We start from the raw sequence: 23,483 nt of genomic DNA, 5'->3' as shown, positions 1-23,483 counted from the left end.
GACGATTAGGAGAAAATATCAATTTTTAATCCTTGCGTGATTTTCTATCAATATATTGAGAGAACTAGAACTATTTCCTGATTGATCCCTACAATATCTCGTTGAAACACCAGAGAATTTTTCGTGAAAATACCAATGATTTTCTTGAAAGTTTCATACAATTTCTTATTGAAATTTCTAAAAACTCTCCGTAAAAACTAAGAAAAAACTCGCGTTAAGTCTCAAGAATTTTTTTATAAGTTTTGAGATTTCTTTGGAATTACCATGTGGAGCTCTTTGAATTTGCCAACGGAAATTGTTTAGAATTTCAGCAAAAAATTCTTCGGATTTTACTTGAGAATCTCATCAGGATACTGTTGTTGAAGTCATCAGAAGTTGTTCAAAATTTGTACAGAAAAATATTCTGAATAGTCCCTGTTAAGTTTCTTTTGAGTACTTTTCAAAATTTACACAGAATATCCTTCATAGTTGTAGGATAGGAGAGACTCCCTGGAATTTTCAAAAATTCTTCAAAGCTTCCACGTAAGATGTTCAAAATGTAAATCGAAAAAAAAAATGGAAAAATCAAAGGAAAATTGCTTGAATTTTTAAGGGATTTTCTCTGGATTTTTACAAAAAATTCTTTGCATTGTCCATAAGAAATTCTTGGGAAATTCGATTGGCCGAAAGCATCAAACGGCTGAACTGGTAATTTACCTGAAAAAGCCGTTTGCCCTAAAAAGTCGTCTGACCGAAACGATCGTTTGGCCACAGACAGAAGTCGTTAGACAAAAATGCCTTTTTCCATTTGGCCGAAAATGTTATTTGGCATACGGCATACGGCTGAATGGATAATAATATTATGGTAAAAAATGGCCACTCGTTTGGAGAAATTGTCACTGAATTTACTGAACGTTTATCTCAACTGATATCAGGTCGAAAGTTGATTGACCGAAAACATATACAGCCGAAAGAAGCATTCGACTAAAAATGCCGTCCGGCCGAAAAAGTCGTTTGATCGAATAGATCATTTGACAAAAAAATGCAATTTGGTAAGAATTAAATTTTAAAAGAAATCGTTTAGCCGAATAGGTCATTTGGCAGAGGAAATGCCGTTTGGTCGAAAAGGTTGTTTTACAGAAGGACATTTTCGGGCCAAATAGCTTTTTCTGCCAAATGACCATTCCTACCAAACGGCATTTTCGGTCAAAGAATGAACTACCCGGTCTAACAATTTTTTCGACCAAACTACCAGTTCGGGTTGAATGTCCCTTTAGGCTATATGTCGGTTTCGGCCAAACAACATTTTCGACCTAATAGCAGTTTCAATACGTTCAATTCAGCTTAATGGAATTTGGTTAGATATTTTTTGGCCTAAATCGGCTTACAAAGTAGAGATGTTGCGAAATTTCGTTTAATGATCTTTTGACAATAAGGCCATTTTGCCGTAAATGTCATTTGGCCAAACGGGTGGACATTTTGACCATATTATCCGTTTAGTAATTGACATTTGGCCAAACAACATTTTCGGCCAAATGGCCCATTTTGTCAAACGACCATTTCGGGCTGATGACCATTTCGACCAAACGACCTGTTAGGGAAAACGACTTTTTTGGCCGAATTACCAGCTCGACCGAGTTTAGCTTTCAGCCAATGAAATTTCCCAAGAATTTCGTATGGCCAATACATTAGTCGTTAAATTACTGCAACATGTTTACGTTTGAGTTAGCGAATGCCATTCGATAACTGCAACGCATTCTAGACATCAAACGGTTGTCAGTCGACGTCAGATGCAATAGAAGTGCATGATAGATGCAACACAATGCAGCTATCATCGACTTTGTTTGGCATCGTTTTGAAGTTCAGCTGTCCGACAACAAAACTGTTGCAACTATCGAATTGCAGTTAAATAACTTGCAGTTATCGAACGTCTGCTGTACAATGATTTTTTCTTGTCCAACGAAATTTCCTTAACACTCCGAGCAATTTTCCGTTGAAATCCAAAGATTTTATTATTGAAATCTACATTTTGAACAACTTTGCGCGGAAATTCTATAGAATTGTCCATACAAAGAAAATTTCAGATAATTTCCAATGAAAACTCCAAAGAGTCTCCCGTGGATATTCTGAAGAATTTTCAGTTTTAACGACCGCCATGTCAAACTAGCCGTCTTAATTTTTCTAGACTGAACAAGCTACCGTTGAAACACCCATTCTGCTAGCCGCACTCTTCTACAATTATGAAGAACTTTCTCCAACATAAACTTAACAGGAACTTTCTACAGATATTCCGAACATTTTCCTGTAGTAATTTGGAACAATTTCTCAAGTAAATTCCAAAGAATATCCTGCTGAAATTCAAAAAAAAAAATTCTTTTGGATTACCAATCGGAAGAAGCTTCTGCTGAGATGAGATAAGACAACTCAAAGCTGAATGCCCTCACACAATTTTCACCACGATTTTTGTGACGAGCAATGCAGTGTGACCATCCCTTTTTGATTGAATAAAAGGGAGCAAGACGAATAAACCTCAACAATTAATTATAAAATACTTACTCTTTAAACGGTAGTCCATGATTGCAATGGTTTATATAATTTTATCAGGTATTTTTTATTTGTAATTCACGTTCACAAAACCGAAATAATTAGTTTGACCGAGATTATTTGTTTATGACAATACCGATGTTGAAAAATGCTCGACTACTAGCAACACGCCGAAACCAAAAACAAAATACCCGTCTGGGAAAAAAACGCGACGCTATTCTTGCCGGCGTTTGTCAAATCGGCAAATAAGAAGTGGTCTTTTCTGACAGCAAAGTGGTTGTAAAAAAGGACAACTAGATGTCTTATCTCATCTCAGAGCTTCTGTTGGTAATTCTGAAAAATTCTCAAAACTACTCGAAACGAAAAAAAGTATTAAAAAAGTAAAATTAAATTTAAAAAAAATTAGGCCGCACATTTGGCGATCCTGCCAGGTTGTTTCTGGTTGGAAATTATTGTTTTGTAATGTTGAATTCTTTTTAAAACTTGGGTCAGTGCCAACCCGAACCCTGAATAAAATAAAAAAAATTCAGTTCCATCTGTCATTGGATATGTTGGTGTGCATAGCATCGTGTTTGTTTTGATTCGAAACATATGATCCAGGACATCCAGTGCACTGGCAGTGCGTTGGCCTTGACTAATCAGATCATCTATATACATAAAAATGAATTTCTGTCTGTATGAACCTTATAGACTCGGAAACTACTGAACCGATCGGCGTGAAAATTTGTATTCAGAGGTTTTTGGGGCTGGGGAAGGTTCTTAAGATGGTTCCAGACTTCCCTCCTTTGGAAAGCGGGGCTCCCATACAAATGAAACATAAAATTCTGCAAAACTCGAAAACTAATCAGAGAATAAATAAATTTTAGGCGAAACAAAGTTCGTCGGGTCTGCTGGTGATAAATAAAAATGTTTAAGTGCGTGAACTGATTTTTGCGGATAATGGAATTTACTTTTGGGCGGCGGATATATGTATGTATTTAATTATACATATTCTATAATCCCGTGCACATTTTTATACCAAGAAATACCAAGAATCATATTGAAATTCCAATCACTATTTCCGCAAAAGTTTTTTTTTTAAATTAGGTGTAACCGACAGGGTATCGTATGATCAATAAATTACAATTACAACACTCAGAAGCATGTAATAACAATTCTCCAGGATATGCTATTTTTTTCCTCGCCACCGCTCCTGATAAAGGTAGCCTTACAACTCGGGAATATTTTCCGCCGGATTTTGGGCCCCGTGTATTTTCAATGGGGCCGGGATTTTGATTTTCCATGCCCAAATCCTGAAAACATATGTAAAAATACAGGGGGGAAAATCCGCGGATCCCCGAGGTGTGAGGCTACCTTCAGGTCACTCCTGACGGAATCCAAGTTTAAAAGTGCTCGCGTTTTCGGGGGCACACCACTCGATTCGGAAGCAACGCACAACTGTCATTTTCATTATTTCGACGTAGCAAAGCTAAAACAACACAAATGACAGTTGTGCCCCGCCTCTGAATAGAGTGGTGTGCCCCCGAAAACGCGAGCACTTTGGAACTTGGATTCCGTCAGGAGTGACCTTAATGCTAGTGGTTCCTCATTAAATTCCTTATCTTTCAATAGTCCAACATGAAAACATTACAACGTTTTGCTCCGGATGTTCCTTCAGGAATTTCCCGCAGGTTTCATCTCTACATGTTCCTTGAGGAATCCTACGAAAGTTCCTTGAGGATTTTTTCGGGAAGTTCCATGAAGGATCCTCAGAAAGTTCCTTGAAGGATTCATCCGAAGGTTTCTTCAGGATTTCCATCAAAAGTTCCTTCGGGATTTCCTCCGGAAGTTCCTTCAGAAAATCCTCCGAAAATTCATTAAGGAATTCCTCCATTATTAATTTCTTCAAAAAACTTCCTGCTTCCTGGAGGAGCTTCCGTAAAAATTCCTGTTTCAGCTTCCGGTGAAACTCGTGAAGGACTTCCGGGGGAATTCCTGGAGGATTTCTTGGAAGTACTTCCGGTAGAACTCCTCCAAAAACTTCCGGAAGAGCTCCTCCCAGTGGCGTAGCCAGAAAATTGGTCTGGGGGGGGTTTTCTGAACAATTTTTTTCGAAAAAGAAAATTTCTTCTAAAAACTTTGTCTCTGGGGGGGCTTTTATGCCCAAAAATTCACCCCGTGGCTACGCCACTGGCTCCTCCACTTCCAGATGAATTCCTCAAGGAACTTTCGGAGGAATCATTCAAGGAACTTCCGGAGGAATTCCTCAAAAAACTTTCAGAGGAATTCTTCCAAATTAATACCTGGAGCAACTTTCAGAGAAAATCCTGGAACAGTATTCAAAGGTATTCCTAGAAAATTTCCAAAGGAATTCATCTCGAAGGGATCTCTTGGAAAAAATTATGGAGGAATACCTGAAAGATATCGCCAATTAATGCATACAAGAATTCAAGAAAGAATTACTGGAATTAAATTATGAAACGCACGAAAGAGTTTTTGGAAGAATTTCAAAAGAAATTCTGCATATTATTTAAGAAATTTATTCCAGTATTCCTTAAGATTTCTACTCAATAACATTTTTCTGGCAATTCTTATCGGATTTTGTGAACGGGTTTCAAGGGGAATTCCCAAACTAATTCCATCCACCGACCTAATTTAGGACACAATCTGCGATGAAAATAATGAATGACAATTATTTTTAATCTGAATCTAGACAACAGTTCCGGATTAATTTCATTCAAAACTACAATAACAAATATAACAAAATTACCGGGAAAAAAATTCAACGCGCATTTTATTTGATTAACAGACAGTTTCGTTTTTCCCTTCTGCTTGTTTATTTCACCCAGTCCCACCCACTCACATGGTTTTGACAGTTGAAGTTAGGACTGGGCGATACCGATACGATATACCGGGAATCGATGTTTTCGCTCCGATAAATCGATATTTTGTATAGATTTTTTTATGTTCGATATTTGACCGTATCGATTTTTGTAGCTGATATCGAATTTCGATTTTTTAAATTAACAAGACATTATCTGTAATAAATCTGTAAAAAAAAGTGAAAATATAGCAAACATTAGATACAATCTAAACAGCGAAACTTTGATGGGTGATTCGATAATCTTAAATGGGAAAAAGAAAACTTATAATTTCAATTTTTTTTTTTTGCATGTGCTCTTGATCTTCCGGACGTATCGATATATCGGAATAAAGATGTTTCAGCGCCGAAATTTTTCGGCATCAATCTTTTGACAACAAAAACATCGATTTGGCAGTAACGATATTTTTCCGAAAAACGCCCATTCCTAGTTGAAGTACAGTTGTATTGGTGAACCCGGTGTGAAACCGTGAAACAACACAGTGCGAACCCGACAGCTTTAAGGGTTGGAACTAGTGCGAACCTAGTTCCAACCTGAGCGAATAAAAAAAACACTTTGACAGCACTTAGGTTGGAACTGGTTCCAGGGGGGAAAATCCGCGGATCCCCGAGGTGTGAGGCTACCTTCAGGTCACTCCTGACGGAATCCAAGTTTAAAAGTGCTCGCGTTTTCGGGGGCACACCACTCGATTCGGAAGCAACGCACAACTGTCATTTTCATTATTTCGACGTAGCAAAGCTAAAACAACACAAATGACAGTTGTGCCCCGCCTCTGAATAGAGTGGTGTGCCCCCGAAAACGCGAGCACTTTGGAACTTGGATTCCGTCAGGAGTGACCTTAATGCTAGTGGTTCCTCATTAAATTCCTTATCTTTCAATAGTCCAACATGAAAACATAACAACGTTTTGCTCCGGAAGTTCCTTCAGGAATTTCCCCGCAGGTTTCATCTCTACATGTTCCTTGAGGAAATCCTACGAAAGTTCCTTGAGGATTTTTTCCGAAAGTTTCATGAAGGATTCCTCAGAAAGTTCCTTGAAGGATTCATCCGAAGGTTTCTTCAGGATTTCCTCCAAAATTTCCTACAGGATTTCCTCCGGAAGTTCCTTCAGAAAATCCTCCGAAAGTTCATTAAGGAATTCCTCCATTATTAATTTCTTCGAAAAACTTCCTGCTTCCTGGAGGAGCTTCCGTAAGAATTCCTGTTTCAGCTTCCGGTGAAACTCGTGAAGGACTTCAGGGAATTCCTGAAGGATTTCTGGGTAGTACTTCCGGTAGAACTCCTCCAGAAACTTCCGGAAGAGCTCCTCCCAGTGGCGTAGCCAGAAAATTGGTCTGGGGGGGGTTTTCTGAACAATTTTTTTTTCGAAAAAAAAATTTTCTTCCAAAAATTTTGTCTTTGGGGGGGGGTTTTATGCCCAAAACCACCCCCGTGGCTACGCCACTGGCTCCTCCACTTCCAGAGGAATTCCTCAAGAACTTCCGGAGGAATTCTTCAATGAACTTCCGGAGGAATTCCTCAAAAAACTTTCAGAGGAATTCCTCCAAATTAATTCCTGGACCAACTTTCAGAGAAAATCCTGAAACAGTATTCAAGTATATTCCTAGACAATTTCCAAAGGAATTCATCTCGAAGGGATCTCTTCGAAAAAATTATGGAGGAATACCTGAAAGATATCGCCAATGAATGCATACAAGAATTCAAGAAAGAATTACTGGAATTAAATTATGAAACGCACAAAAGAATTTTTGGAAGAATTTCAAAAGAAATTCTGCACATTATTTAAGAAATTTATTCCAGTATTCCTTAAGATTTCTACTCAATTACATTTTTCTGACAATTCTTAGCGGATTTTGTGAACGGGTTTCAAGGGGAATTCCCAAACTAATTCCATCCACCGACCTAATTTAGGACACAATCTGCGATGAAAATAATGAATGACAATTATTTTTAATCTGAATCTAGACAACAGTTCCGGATTAATTTCATTCAAAACTACAATGACAAATATAACAAAATTACCGGGAAAAAAATTCAACGCGCATTTTATTTGATTAACAGACAGTTTCGTTTTTCCCTTCCGCTTGTTTATTTCACCCAGTCCCACCCACTCACATGGTTTTGACAGTTGAAGTTAGGACTGGGCGATACCGATACGATATACCGGGAATCGATGTTTTCGCTCCGATAAATCGATATTTTGTATAGATTTTTTCATGTTCGATATTTGACCGTATCGATTTTTTGTAGCTGATATCGGATTTCGATTTTTTAAATTATCTGTAATATTAAAAAAGTTAAAATATAGCAAACATTAGGTACAATCTAAACAGCGAAACTTTGATGGGTGATTCGATGATCTGAAATGGGAAATGGAAAACTTAAAATTTCCTTTTTTTTTTTTTTGCATGTGCTCTTGATCTTCCGGACGTATCGATATATCGGAATAAAGATGTTTCAGCGCCGAAATTATTCGGCATCAATCTTTTGACAACAAAAACATCGATTTGGCAGTATCGCTATTTTTCCGAAAAACGCCCATTCCTAGTTGAAGTACAGTTGTATTGGTGAACCCGGTGTGAAACCGTGAAACAACACAGTGCGAACCCGACAGCTTTAAGGGTTGGAACTAGTGCGAACCTAGTTCCAACCTGAGCGAATAAAAAAAACACTTTGACAGCACTTAGGTTGGAACTGGTTCCAACCTAGGTTGGAACTTTTTAAAAACGAATTCGACATTAGTTTCGTCACTCGTTTCCGTATCGGTCATTATTTTCGTCTCTCAATTTGGTTGCTGTATTCCGTACCGGTGACGTTTGACAGTTGACAGTTTATCAAATAGCAGCGCTCTTACCGCGCTACCAAATTTCGACACCTGTCAGTCGCGCTACTGTTATAGGAGTGCATTTAGTAGCGACCGGTAAAGTGTCAAGTAAGCTCGATAGACAGCACACAAGCGATCAAACCAACGGGTAGCTTGTTGTAGCGATCCTGCCAGGTTGTTCTTGGTTCGAAATTATTGTTTTGTAAGTACCCTGTGGGCGTGATTGGGTCATTTTTACTTCGGTTTCGACTTGTGATATCAAAGGGAAGATCGCTGGAATAAATTATTTGTTTTCTCATCGGTTTCGACTTATTATGTCACAGACGCTCTGGAAGCGCATCGGATTGAATGATTTGTCCACCGGTTTCGACTTGTAATGGCGAAGACGCTCTGGAAGAGCGTCAGATTGAATGGTTTGGTCATCGGTTTCGACTTGGGATGTCGAAGACGCTTTGAAAAGCGTCGGATTGAATGATACGCTCATCTGTTTTGGTTTGTGATGGCACTTTGGGAGAGCGCTAGATTGAAAAATTGTGTTGTTTCTCAGCGGTTTCGACTTAAAAAGTCGAAGGCGCTCTGAACGAGCACCAGCATAAATGATTTGTTTTCTCATCGGTTACGATATGTGATGTCGAAGCTAGTGTGGTAGAGCGCCGGATTGAATGATTTGCCTAAGATATTGATTTGGAAAATGTATTGGAGGTAACCACTTTCCCTTCGATGGGACTCGAACCCATGACCCTACAGTACACAGAAAAAAATTGTGAAAAGTAAACAGCGCGTAAAACTTGAGATGCGGAAATCTACGCTATTCTACGCTGAAACGGTTCTCTTCCTAACAAGTTTGCCTACAACTTGCAAGCAATATTGATGATTCACGTTAAATATTGTACAGATTTAGGCTATATCACGCGTGGAACTACGCTAATAATGATTTATGTGCATGATTTTTAGTGTAAATTTCAGTGAATTTTTTTATCTGTATTCCCAAATTGGACGCATAGTCAAATCACTCGCAATCCATTTCTCAAGCCAACACTTCCACATGTGTATAGTACACGTCCACATTAGAGGAGCGTGAGTATTTAGAATGTCTGGCGGCTATACACATTCTTCATCAGCAACTGTACTGATCAAGTGAGGTTGTGTAAGCTATTTGCCAGTCGGTCGTCAAGCTCAGACCCGACCGCATTGCGTAGGCAAGAGCACGCAACTCAGGTTCAGTTCAATCAAAGTTAATTGCCTATTTCCGGGGATTAAACCACCCGACTTGGACGTTAATTTACAATGTTATGAAAACTCATATGTAAATATGTACGTTATGTGGAAGATATTGATTTGGAAAATGTATTGGAGGAAACCACTTTCCCTTCGATGGGGCTCGAACCCATGACCCTACAGTACGCTAGACTGGTGCTTTAACCAACTAAGCTACGAAGGACCTCCGTCGGCCTTCGCAACGTTCGTTCTCATTCTAAATACTCACGCTCCTCTAATGTGAACACTGGACGTGTACTATACGAACGTGGAAGTGTTGGCTTGAGAAATGGATTGCGAGTGATTTGACTATGCGTCCAAATTAGGAATCTCGAGCTCGTTCAGTAGCCGCTAGGTTGCGAAGGCCGACGGAGGTCCTTCGTAGCTTACTTGGTTAAAGCACCAGTCTAGCGTACTGCAGGGTCATGGGTTCTAGTCCCATCGAAGGGAAAGTGGTTACCTCCAATACATTTTCCAAATCAATATCTTCCACATAACGTACATATTCACATATGAGTTTCCATCATTAGTATTTTATCTATCCCATGATAAACACAGCCCTATGTACTTGACATCATACAACCAACTTAAGTCCATTTAAATAGGTTTGAATAACATTTCAATAGTTTCCATATCGTTTGGAAGCAAGTGCTGCAGGCTGGCTGCGCTTCACACTGGTTCAGAAGCCCCCAAAACGTGCGTTTTTTAGTTTTCGACCTGAAAACTACATTTTAGAGTCATGATGTCTTCAGAAGAGTTGAAGGATATTTCTTGGGCTTTCTTTTGATAAGAAAATATCAATGATCTATCCACCTTGAAGGGCGGTATGAAATAAAAAAATTACGCAGATTTACAAAAACAATGGTTGTCCTCTGCAATGTTATAAAGAATGTTAATCTTTTTTGAAGACACAATATTGGACAAACTGTTTTGTAACGAGTTAGAGCTCGTTTTGTATGAATGATCCCCAAAAATCATATATTGAGCATAACTTTTTTGAAAATGATTTTACCACTATGGTTTATTCTGGAAAGTTGTGCATAATGACAAAAAACATGTTTGTCTAGAAGACTACTTTGATCTATCTTGAAACCTGTCAAAGTTATTGAGGAATCTTTAGAAAAAAGAGTCAATTTTCACATCAACACACCATGAAAAGCGGCAAGAGGCGGCAAGCCAAACAGCCACCATCTGAAAGATTCGGTTTTAAGCTACCGAATGCACAATGTTTGGTTTTGTTCCGTCGTGTTCCACTATTGTTTTGAATCAACTTAAAATAGTCCTTAATGTACGTTTTTCAGTACAACTGTTACGTAAACAATTAAAAAGTGCAACAAAAAGTACGAGACACTGAAGATGTATCAGCTTTATGAAGAATTTTGTGTTCAGGAAAATCATGCCCCTGTAAAAGAAAGCTATTATCGTCATATTTTCAACACACAGTTTAATTTTCGGTTCAAAATGCCTTACACTGATATGACATGCAATAAACTTGAAAATACTTTTAATGATGAAGATAATCAGGAATTGGTCGAAGAAAGCAGAACTGCAAAAGAAATTAAGTTAAAACAAAAAACGAGGCCAAGCAAATGGCAAAAAACAACCCCTCACAGATAAGAGCACTCTGCTTTGACTACTCATATGCTATCTTTAAGTAATGTTTTTTTACACCAGACAACTTTGGACATATAATTTAGGTATATATGATCTGGGAACAAATGAAGCGTCTATGTTTATGTGGCATGAAGGGGAGGGTGGAATGGGATGTCAAGAAGTTGGATCATGTCTGCTGCATATTGCAATATGCTCAATCATTGCCTTCAACAACCAAACATCTTATTGCATTCAGCGATAACTGCGGAGGCCAGAATAAGAATCACAATATTATAAAATTTTAGATACACATTATAAATAGAACCAGTATCGAAGAAATCGATCACAAATTTCTATTTTCCGGCCATTCGTATATGGAGTGCGATCAGGATTTTGCAATAATCGAAAAATCAAAAAACGAACCCAATACGTCTTGGTACCTGATGATAGGATTAATATTGTAAAAACTGCAAGCAAAAAATTCAAAAACATTGGGATGGGAATCAAAAGTTTCAAATCAATCGAAAACATGCAGAAGATGTTTCCAATAAGCAAATTAAAGGCATAAGTGCTATGCAATGGACACGCATAGAGAGGGATCTGCGCCATTCACCTTGCTTTACTAAAACTCATTGGAAGATGATGAACCATTCCAATCCATCGATATGCGACAAAGAAAACAAGGGCGCCCTATGTCGGCCTCGACGATAAAGTTGAGCGTTTTATACAAGGAACATTTGCCAATCATTAGCTAATAGCTAAGTAATTTAAGGTGCCAATGGAATGTATGGGAAAAAAATGTCCTCGAGTTTCAAAAAACGACATTGCTCACAAGTTTCATTACCCGAAAATATGACCAATGCTAAATTTGAGCTCAATCGGACATGATTTAGGGGTGCCTAAGATTAATCAAAGTTCTACGTTCTAGCGTTCTACGCACAGCTGGAGCAGACATACGATGGATGCCCACTGCGGGACGTCAAAATCGTCATCGGTGACATGAACGCTCAGGTAGGAAGGGAGGAAATGTATAGACCGGTCATCGGACACGGATAGTTTGCATACCGTATCGAACGACAACGGCCAACGATGCATAAACTTTGCAGCCTCCCGCGGAATGGTAGTCCGAAGCACTTACTTCCCCCGCAAGAATATCCACAAGGCCACATGTAAATCACCTAATCAAGTAACGGAAAACCAAATTGACCACGTTCTAATCGACGGTAAATTCTTCTTCGACATCACGAACGTACACACTTACGGTAGTGCGAATATTGAATCCGACCACTACCTCGTTGCAGTATACCTACGCTCAAAACTCTGGACGGTGTACAACACGCGTCGAAGTGGCACTCCCTACGGAAGAGCAGCTAGGCGCAGCGTCTCTTGAAGATGGCTGGAGGGATATTCGATCCGCCACTGGTAGCACCACAATCGCTGCACTTGGCACGGTGCCGCCAGATCAGAGAAACGACTAGTATGACGGCGAATGTGAGCAGTTAGTGGAAGAGAAGAATGCAGCATGGGCGGGATTACTGCAACATCGCACGAGGGCGAACGAGGCGAATAAACGGGCGCGGAACAAACAAAACTCGATTTTCCGGAGGAAAAGCGCCAGCAGGAAAATGGAGACCGTGAAGAGACGGAGCAACTGTACCGCGCTAATAACACACGAAAGTTCTATAAGAAGTTGGACCGTTCACGTAAGGACCACGTGACACAGTCTAATATGTGTAAGGACATGAACGGGAACCTTCTTACGAACGAGCGTGAGGTGATCCAAAGGTGGTGGCAGCAGTACGAAGAACACCTGAATGGCGATGTTGCAGACTAAAATGGCGGTATGGTGATTAACCTGGAAAAACGCGCACAGGACGCAATTTTACCAGCTCCAGATCTCCAGGAAATCCAGGAGGAGATTGGCCGGCTGAAGAACAACAAAGCCCCTGGGGTTGACCAACTACCAAGAGAGATATTTGAGCACCAGCTAGAGTGCTACAATGGGTCATTACCAAGATTTTGAAGGATGAAGTTTTGCCTCAGGAGTGGATCGAAGGTGTCGTGTGTCCCATCTACAAAAAGGGCGATAAGCTTGATTTGTAGCAACTACCGCGCAATCACATTGCTGAACACCGCCTACAAGGTACTCTCTCAAATTTTATGCCGTCGACTAGCACCAATTGCAAGGGAGTTCGTGGGGCAGTACCAGGCGGGTTTTATGGGGGAACGCTCCACCACAGACCAGGGGCATTCTCGAGTCCCTTCGAAACCCGCAGAGGGTTACGGCAAGGTGATGGTCTTTCGTGTCTGCTATTTAACATCGCTTTGGAAGGGGTAATACACAGAGCAGGGATCAACACGAGTGGTACAATTTTCAATAAGTCCGTCCAGCTATTTGGCTTCACCAACAGTATCGATATTATGGCACTTAACTTTGAGAAGGTGGAGGAAGCCTACATCAGACGAAGTACATGATAGGAAGAGGTTCAAGAGAAGACAATGTGAGCCACCCACCTCGAGTTTGCATCGGTGGTGACGAAATCGAGGTGGTAGAAGAATTTGTGTACTTGGGCTCACTGGTGACTGCCGAAAATGATACCAGCAGAGAAATTCGGATACGCATAGTGGCTGGAAATCGTACGTACTTTGGACTCCACAAGACGCTCCGAATAGAGTTCGCCGCCGTACCAAACTGACAATCTACAAAACGCTCATTGGACGATGCTCGTGGAGGACCAACGCGCACTTGGAGTTTTCGAAAGGAAAGTGCTGCGTACCATCTATGGTGGGGTGCTGATGGCGGACGGTACGTGGAGGAGGCGAATGAACCACGAGTTGCATGAGCTGCTGGGAGAACGATCCATCGTTCACACCGCGAAAATCGGACGACTGCGGTGGGCCGGGCACGTAGCGAGAATGTCGGCAGTAACCCGGTGAAAATGGTTCTCGACAACGATCCGACGGGTACAAGAAGGCGAGGTGCGCATCGGGCAAGGTGAATCGATCAGGTGGAAGATTACTTGCGGACCCGCCGTAGATGGCGTGGTTGGCGACGTGTAGCCATGGGCCGAGCCGAATGGAGAAGACTCTTATATACCGCACAGGCCACTTCAGCCTTAGTCTGAATAAATAAATAATAACAGAATTGGGCAATGTTTGAGTGGCTGCATTTTTATTTTTTTAGAGGATTTGCAGTGCTACTTCGTTCACCTGCTGTGACCCCTGGAGTTTAGAAGGACATACTAGATGGAATCCATATGAATTACCGAAGAAATTTCCAAAGAAGTTTGTATTTCCGAAAAAAAAAAAAAATTAAGAATGTTGTGAAAGAATTCCGGAGGTGAATGTTCAACAATTTCTTCCTGAATTTACCCATACCGTAACATTTCTTCAGAAAATTTCGTCCTTTCGATATATAAGAAATTCCAAACGAGTTCTTTGAGAATACCTCCAAGTTTTTTTAAGGAAACTTTTTGGAGGAATTTAGCAGAAAATATATCAAATGGTTTTATCAATCTTATCCAAAAAAATATTTCAAAATAAAAAAAAATAGTTACACAGGACAAAACACTGGAAAAGCATTCACAGTAGGGCTTCAATAATTTTGCTGAAATGGTTTGTCAAATAAGTCAATTGTCCTAATAGCACAAATCAAAAAAAACAAAACCCTCTTTGGCACACTTTTTGTAACAAACCTCTAATTTTTTTGTATGAATCGTCATGCTGCTCTGAACCTCCCTCCCCCTAGAGGCGTGACGTACTTTGTGGATGGCCCCTTATGTACCAGAACAAACATAATTTACGAGTCACCTACAGGTTTAGGTGCCCAACTGAATGAGGCCTTGGCTTAGAAGAACTCCAAAGTTCAGTTAAACATTTTATGTCTTATTCTACTTAGTAGATTAAATCTACTAGACAGGGCTTCATTCAAACTTACAAACTTATCAACCAACCTAACCAAGCCAATGTATGTCACCAAACTGGCTTAGAGACACAATCACTTGGGGTTGATTTAAAACTGAATTCTGACGAGTTCCACCTTAATAATATTTATGAACTATCATAAGACGAGTTTAGTACTATTCCAATTAATTTCACCACGTTGTATTGCTTTACAGATACGTATTTCGTCCTCAACTGTAAGGCCATCTTCAATGTCTCGTACTTTACGCGACTCGACTCAAGTTAATTTTTTTTATTGCGATTAGTCATCGGCGTGGCAAAATTATGATAGGCGGCGCGGGGTCTGGGTCATTTGGCATAATTTTGAACTACAACATAAACGTCGGTCAATTGGCATAACGGACATTTGGCATAATTTGGAACTGTTAAAAGGAAAGGGTTATTTGATGTGCTTTTTCACATAGTTAGAGTAGATCGAGGATATGTTCTGTTAGACTTAGACTGATGATAGTCATTGTTCGGAAGTACGAACAAACGAAGCAGCAGAACTACTTCCGAGGAAGGGATCACATATGTCATTGACTTAATCTCGGAAAACGCCTACACTAAAAAAAAAGTAGCAACCATTGATATGTACAGTCAGTCTAAGCTAAGTTAAGAAAACGCCTACACTAAAAAAAAAGAATCTTGATTCCCCTTGCTTGATTCCGGACAACACCTACTTTTGAAGAATGGATCAAATCCAAGATTGTCTCAATCCAATCAAACGCCTACTTTCAAAGAAGGAATCACATCCTCCATTGCCTTACTCCGGATCAATACCCGGGATTAAATTCACCATCTTATTCCAGGAAAACGCCTACATCCCAAAGACGAATAAAATTCACTACTGCCGTATTCTGGACAAACTTCTATTAGAAGAAATGAAATCCACCATTCCCTTATTGCGGGCAAACGCCTTCTTTTGAAGAAAAGATCAAATCCACAATAGCCTTAATCCGAGCAAGCGCCTATTAAACAAAAATTGTATCCACCATTTCCCTAATCCTGCCAAGCGCTTATTTTAAAGAAGAATCCCTTCTAAAGAAGCATCGCCTTATGCCTTGGGCCGAGCAAAAGTCTTCATTTTAAGAAGAGATCACATCCACAATTGTCGTAATTCGAGCAAGCGCCTACTTTTAAAGAAGGGATCACATCCACCATTGCCTTAGCGAGGCAAGCGTCTATTATTAAAGAAGGGATCACATCCACCATTGCCTTAATCCGGGCAAACGCCTTCTTTTAAAGAAGTGATCACATACACTATTGTCTGAATCCAGGCGAGTGCCTACGTTTAAAGAAGGGGTCATATCCACAATCGCCTTATGCCGGGCAAATGCCTTCTTTTGAAGATCCGGCCCGCATTTTGCTTAATCCGGGCAAGCGCTTATTTTTAAAGAATGGATTGCATCTACTATTGCCTTAACCCGAGCAAACGCATCCCGATAGATGCTTTATTTCCAATGGAAAGATAACATTTATTATTGCTTCATACTCGGCTAATACATGCTTTCTTCGAATAAATTATATATTTTTAATATTATTATCCAGTTGAGTTATATTCACCATTTCAGGTTTTTTTCAGCACCAGTTAGTCTAGAAACTAATTTTATCATCACAAAAAAGAATTATGCCATGATTCCGTTATGCCAAATGTCCGTTAGGCCAAATGACCATTATGCCAAATGAACTTTATGCCAAATGACCTTATGCCAAATGAAGTTATGCCAAATGACCCGCTCCCCCATTTGCTATAGTACTCCACTATAATAGAACGTTTCTACTAGGCTTACGATTTGGTATGGATGAGTTTGACTAAAAAAAAGTGTATCTTTTATTGGTATTCGAAACTATGACAAAAATTAAAAGGCAGACGAAAGTACCTGGCTCAACCCTAATGCATGAAAATGATCAAAAGAGGCAAACGTTGACATCTTCCTTCAAGCCTTACATGACATGAATGAGATTTATTTTTAAGTTCGATTAGGAGACGTTAGAAAAAAATTTCGCTCTTATGACATGCGTAATTTTATAAAACCTATTCAAAGATTTGGAAAGTTTTTTTTTCATCGGATACTTTAGATGATTTTCATGGATATCGCTGAAGAAAATGTAGAAAATTTCATTGAAGGTCCATGATGCCCTCAATGAGAAATCGTAGTGTGCCGCGCGCGACGTTTGAAATTTTCTGCGTCTGTGTTTTTTTTTTCTCCGCTCATCTGTGGTTTCGGAACCAGAGCCTAAAATATTCATCTTCATGAAGCAACTTCGGTCCGAATTTTGACAAACATCGCATGAATATTCAAAACATAGAATGACATAGTCAGACGACTACTCCACCAACTCATTCATTCGACTGTCACTGAGTGTGCTTACTATGTGCAGAAAAAAACATAATTAGCATTGTTGTTAGTGTTTACCATTGAAAGTGTCTTGTGGATGAAAACCAGATTCAGTTCTATGTGATAAATTACTTTACTCATTTGAAACGTGTTCAGATTTCAGATAATTTATCAATTTTTTAAATGTGCAATCATATTCAATGACTAATATCCAACCGAATATTGACAGTCCAGAGCCGACTGTCAATGTGTCTGGAAGTGAGCTGACAAGTGAAGAAAGGCGGCCTTCACCAAAAATTTTCAATTGTTTTACACTCTGTTCGGAACATTCGGTTGTCTCAGAATCCTACATTATTCATTTATGTGTGATTTGCAAATACTTCGTTTCGTCGTTTCCGATTGCGATTAAGTGTCGTGCGTTTTTGGCGATGATTAAAAGAAATGTATGTACTGCTGCCGTGAACTGAACTTTAAGTTTCCTGGATCTCGGTGATCGGACCATAAAATGGCTGATTTTGCAAAGGAATCAAATTTGGTGAGATCAACCCAATGTGTTTTTTGCAGTTGTTATTTCAAATACACCTATATTAGAGTGGGGTTATTTTTCATATCAATGTCTTTTTTTCATAGCCTATCAGGGTCCAGAACAGTTCTGAAACCCAGCTTTCCGCATCGCTATATCTGACAAACGATATAATCATGATCATATTATTGCTTGTTTTTCATCAGACTCCTGTATGAAGGGCCAAAATTGGTGGGTGGTTCATTGCATTGTCAATGGCCTTGATGAGCTTTAAAAACCATGATACCCATATTAATATTTTTGGAAAATCTCGGGTACTTATTCAAAAGGACGTATGTGATTTTGTAAACCAGGATTCATACGTCGATTCGTACAATCTGACGTATGTATCTCCCACGCAAACCAACACCACTAACAGGTAGCCGAAGCCTTCTCCTATCTGTCTGTGGTGATAGTTTGCATGGGAGTGCTATCAGATTGGAGAAACCAACGTTTGAATCTTTGTTTACAAAATCACATACATTTACTCATGAGATTCAGAATAATATTCTCTGGATGGATAGAAGAGTGTGTATTTTAGACAATTCTCACCTGTATTAATAATATCTGCATCGGTATGGCCTTTGAAACAAGTTTGATACACATATTGACATATTTGTAAAATCTGGTGTCAGGTGCTCGTCGACGGATCTGTGACATTAATATCTCAATCAACACAGGAAAAACTCTAGTTTCTGTAAAAAATTAAAAATAGAGCCAATATTTCACTCATACGAAAAATACAAGCGATCAAAAACTAGCATTGTTGACATTCCCTCAAACAATGCGGAATATTTCCGGTATCAGGCAGTCTGAACATAAGTTTGCCCTAGTTTTCCAAAACGAGATGAATTTCTCTGTTCAAAAAATGCAAAATCAAAGAAATCGGTTGAAATTAACCAGAGTTATAGTCATTTAATTTTGAGATTTTTTTACCTGTCCCGATCATTCTGTCCAACACCTGTAGGTATCGAATCAACACTTCCTACCCATATCCCCACTGATCGTAAAGACCTGGCCAGGTATTGAGCAAAAAGGTCGTTCAATGAAAAACATGTCAATTTCGAGGTTCTTTTTCTGGCGCATTTACCGTCTCTATCGACAGCCAACTCAGGATGGTGTGCGGTCAGTTATGCTATGCTATGAAGGTCTATGATGCCCTTAGTGTGCTGTACTTTGTACAACCCCTTTCCTTCTCCTTAAGAAAACATATGAAATTAAACTTCTCATATTGGCAGCGCCGTAGCGTGTGGTTGGCCAGGTTGGCCCCCGCCAAGGGCGCCAGGCCTTAGGGGGCGCCGAAAGCCAGAGCTGCTGAAAATGATGAAAATTTTCATCAAGTTTTTTACGCGCTTGAATTGAACAGGAAATACAATTGAGAAGAAGAATGGAACAAGTTTCTACGGAAGAAGCCCCAGATGAGGACGCAATTTGCACCAGTTCTGATCAACCATGGAGTAGCAACCATTGATATGTACAGTCAGTCTAAGCTAAGCTAAGCTAAGAAGCCCCAGATGAGGACTTCAATACGCCAAAGACGAAACACAGAGTAGACTGTAAAAAACCGCGTATAATTTTTGTTCGATGCTGATGTTCACATAGTTGCCATTCTCGACGATGTTTCACTTCTGTAATGGAACGAACAAACATTTACTAGGGAGACAATACCGAGAGGAAGACATATGAAAGGGAAACGGCAGACATTAAACTGGAAAACAAGAGAAAGATATTCGTGAAGGAGTATGGCAGACTAGAGGATGGACGGACGATGATTACATTCTTACATCAGAAACTCTCAAAAATTGGTTATCAAGGGACATGTAATAGAGATCAAGACCCGCCAACACTTCGCTAATCCCAACAAAAAATTTAAGCTAATTTTCCCAAGACTATTTTTAGCTGAATAAGCGCTTCACCCGCTTTCAATATTTGTTAGGAGGCTTTGGTTTTTTTCCTCGGAGATATTCCTTTAGCGTAGATCTGGGGCCAAGATGTTCCTTGCACGCCCACACGACATAAACAATATCTTGATATTCCTAGCTGCAAACATATTGTTTTCCGAGAGCCTCACTCTGAAAAGATGTGCATTTAGAGTGTAGGGTAAATGATCTATTTGGACATCTGAATATATTTTGGACTTTTGGCTATATTTTGCGTGTTTTTCTACTTAGCTTTCTTTGAATAAATGGGAATCATGCGCCTATTTATTCTCTTTAATTTTCACGTTTCATACCATACTTATAGAACATATTGAAGAAAATATAGCCAAAAGTCCGAAATATATTCAAATGTCCAAAATATCCTCGTTACCTTATAGTGATTGGACAGTAGACGACACATGGTGCGAATGAATTCTCGTCCCTTATTCAATTTTTAAACCATGGACGCTTCGTCATCAACGGGCGAATAAAATACAGCCAAATATCCAACTTCCCTTTTTCCAGTTCTGTTGGTTTTGTTTCAAGATTCCTGAGGCTAGTTCAATGTTTGCCTGACGAACTAATAGAAAAAATTTCTTCGAAGGTTATTTCCTGGTCGTAAACATCATCGTACAAGCGCTCAACCTTATCCAAAGGGTCCGCTTTCTCATTTCCCGGGATCAAGCAATGATAAGGGACCCAGGCCAATTGATTTTAAAAGTATCCCAGCTCTTATCATGCTGTTTGTTTTGAACATGCCAAGAAAGTAAGGGGCGCCTAATAACGGTTTCGCCAAGGGCGCTGGGAGTCCACGCTACGGCTCTGCATATTGGTTTGCTTTGTCACATTGATCGTATTTATGAAAAAATAGAATTACGTAACTAACTAACGGACAGTGAAGAAAGGGAGTGCTAGAAATTATATTTGCATGCTATTTCGACCATACCCAGCTAAAACTAAGCGGAAAATCACTTTAAAAGCCCAATTTTGTTTTTGACCGCTCGCATCTATGGAGATCCTGGTTACAATGTCTACTATGCTTTGTTCTTGAGTTATGATTATTCCAACTTGATATTGAGGAAAAACTAAAAAAATACGTTAGATTATTGGAAATGGGAGAAACATTTTTAAATTGATGCTTTGATCATATATCTATAAACACTGCTTGCGGAAAAAATAAGTAAAGAACAGACTCCATTTGGCTCAACTTGTACGATAATTCCCTTATTACGAAAATCCAAATAGTCAACCGAGCTCTGGTTGAATAGTTTATTTGAGTGATTAGTTGCATACTTTTGTCCACAAAGTTCGTCCGGTTGTCAAGTCGACTCCAGGTCTATTCCAGTACTTGGCTTGCGTCGACGTGAAATCACGACTTGCGATAAGTCAAGTACGAGACATTAAAGATGGACATACAGTAAAAGTAGGCATCTTTACAGATAATACAACAATAAAATAGGTGCAGAATGATTAATTTTGAAGAGTTAATTCTGATAATAGGCAAACAAGAGCATATTCGAACACCTTTTGCCATTGATGGATTTCCGCGCGTGTCTGACAATCAATTGTTTGATTGATATTAATATGATTATGTGACTATCAACTGTCGTTCATATTGCACTTTTTTTCTGGTTTTGAAGTTATCGAATATTTGAATAGTGAATGGAAAATGCTAGGTATTTCACACACAGGTCACACAATTATATTTTATTTTTTCAACTAAAACCACTTAAAAATATAAATAACAAATTGGTCACTTTTTATGCTGTCATAAGACGAGTTTAGTACAATTCCATTTAATTTCACCACCACTTTTTATGATCATCAGTTTTTTTTTTTGTCTTTATTTAGGAGACTTGCAGCCCGAGGCTGGCTCGTCTCCGAGCGGGTCATCAGTTATGAAATACCTAAATCTATCTAAATACCAAAAAACTTTAAGCGTAGGAATTTCTTAACTCCGTAAAATGGAGGATCATCTGAAATTTGAGAAATTGCTGTACACCTTACTCCAAGATTTTTGAACAATGACTCTTCAAAAAAAATCGAATAAACTAATTAATATATAGCAGCTTTTCAATCTGCTTTTGACGTGTCATTAGAATAAACTACAAAAAATACAAAATTATTGCATACTCAAAGATTTGCCGAGCTTATTATGATATAATTACAAAGCAGTCAAATTCATTTATTGAAAATATACGTACCGGATTTAGCTTCCCATGACTCCTTTTCCCTGCAATTCCGGATTCGGTTCACCAAGCGTCATAAAACCTCAAACGTTATAAAAACCCTTTTCGCCTTCAACCAGAATCGGTCGTTACCATTCTCTCTTTTTCAAATATTGCCACTGAACTGCACGCCGTTTTCAAAGCACCCCTTATCTTGGTAATTCAATCCTTTTATCACTTTCACTTACTTCTCTCCCGTTTCCGTCCGACAGATTCCTGGAGTTGTTGGAAAATCGCTTTTCAATGGCTGCTTCGGTTACCCTTTTCACATGTGCAACGACACTCGATTTCAGGGATTCCTTTTCACGATCTCCGTTGACAGCTCCTCGTTACAACTAACGCAACCCACAATGTTTTCTTCGCCGTTAAACACTTTGCAATTTATTATTGAACCGAACACCTTTACTTAATTTTCTCATTATCATTATCGTACCTTCAGAGTGGCCGATAAATTTTCATTAGACTTGGTCGAGCCACACTATAAAAATTCATTAGTCCTCCCAGTTCTCGGTCTGAGCGGGCTGCAACCTTCAGTACGTGCTTGCAGCAAGTGCTGCTTGTTCACCTTTCACCGCGACGTTAACTGCTTGGATCCCAAACCGTTATTTTTTTCCCCAAAGTAGTATTTTCACCTGTTAAACTGTTGTCGTTTTTCACCTCCTCCTCCTAGCCAGTCCTTCGACGAAGACGGGGTGTAATTAAGCACACATCACTTGAAATAATCACATTTCGTGTTTTACGCCCATTTTAAAGACCACGCCGTCGTATGCATTCTTTGGCGCTATCGTTTGAGTTTTATCGCTCGGATAGTTGTTCATTGAAACACATCAACCCATATCGCTCCCAGACGAACGATAAATGTGTCACCAGTGTCACAGTTTTCTCCTCAAGAAAGTGGAAATTAGTCCACCGTTGCACTGTGTCGCACCTTGCCACACACAAAAAACCAAACTCCTGTGGTTAATAATCCTTGCAGGTTTCCTTGGCAAAGGCTATCTTCAGCAAGGCAGTTGGTTTGGCAGCTCCCGAATGTATACAACCGTCGCTTTTGAGGCACCGTTGCAGACTGACGGCGATAGCACAGTAGGCGCGTAACTTTGTACCAAGCAAACGTCATCAACCACCAGCAGCCAGCGAACGAACCAACCATCGGATCCATTGATAGGCTTCATCGCTCGCAGTTGGCCATGGAACGAAGCTTTTCCTCTGTACGCAGCCTCCACTCCCCATCGCCCTCGCTCTCTTCTGATCCAGCGATGGAAAAACAGATGTAAACAATAGTACAACCAGGAGGGAAAACGTTGGAACTGATAAGGCTCCGTGGAAATGCGAGAGAGCGAGAAAATGGGGCTGCGTGGAACTCAGAGAACTGGCTGAGCGAAAAGTACCACGAGGTCGAACGACTTCATTCGTTGCTGCTGGTATCAATGGAT

General features: G+C 39.6%; 1 protein-coding gene across 1 annotated transcript in view; it reads right to left on the bottom strand.

The window, feature by feature from the left end:
• Nucleotides 1–23,097, bottom strand: part of LOC134207892 (probable G-protein coupled receptor B0563.6) — a 222,442-nt gene extending 199,345 nt beyond the window's left edge. The window contains exon 1 of the mRNA XM_062683911.1: nucleotides 22,027–23,097. The gene's annotated coding sequence lies outside the window, so the exon portion shown is untranslated. The remainder of the gene's footprint in view (nucleotides 1–22,026) is intronic.
• Between the last annotated feature and the right edge of the window lie 386 nt (nucleotides 23,098–23,483).

The sequence above is a fragment of the Armigeres subalbatus genome, chromosome 1, assembly GCF_024139115.2.
Source record: "Armigeres subalbatus isolate Guangzhou_Male chromosome 1, GZ_Asu_2, whole genome shotgun sequence".
Classification (NCBI taxonomy): domain Eukaryota; kingdom Metazoa; phylum Arthropoda; class Insecta; order Diptera; family Culicidae; genus Armigeres; species Armigeres subalbatus.
This window is presented reverse-complemented; position numbering and strand designations above follow the sequence as displayed.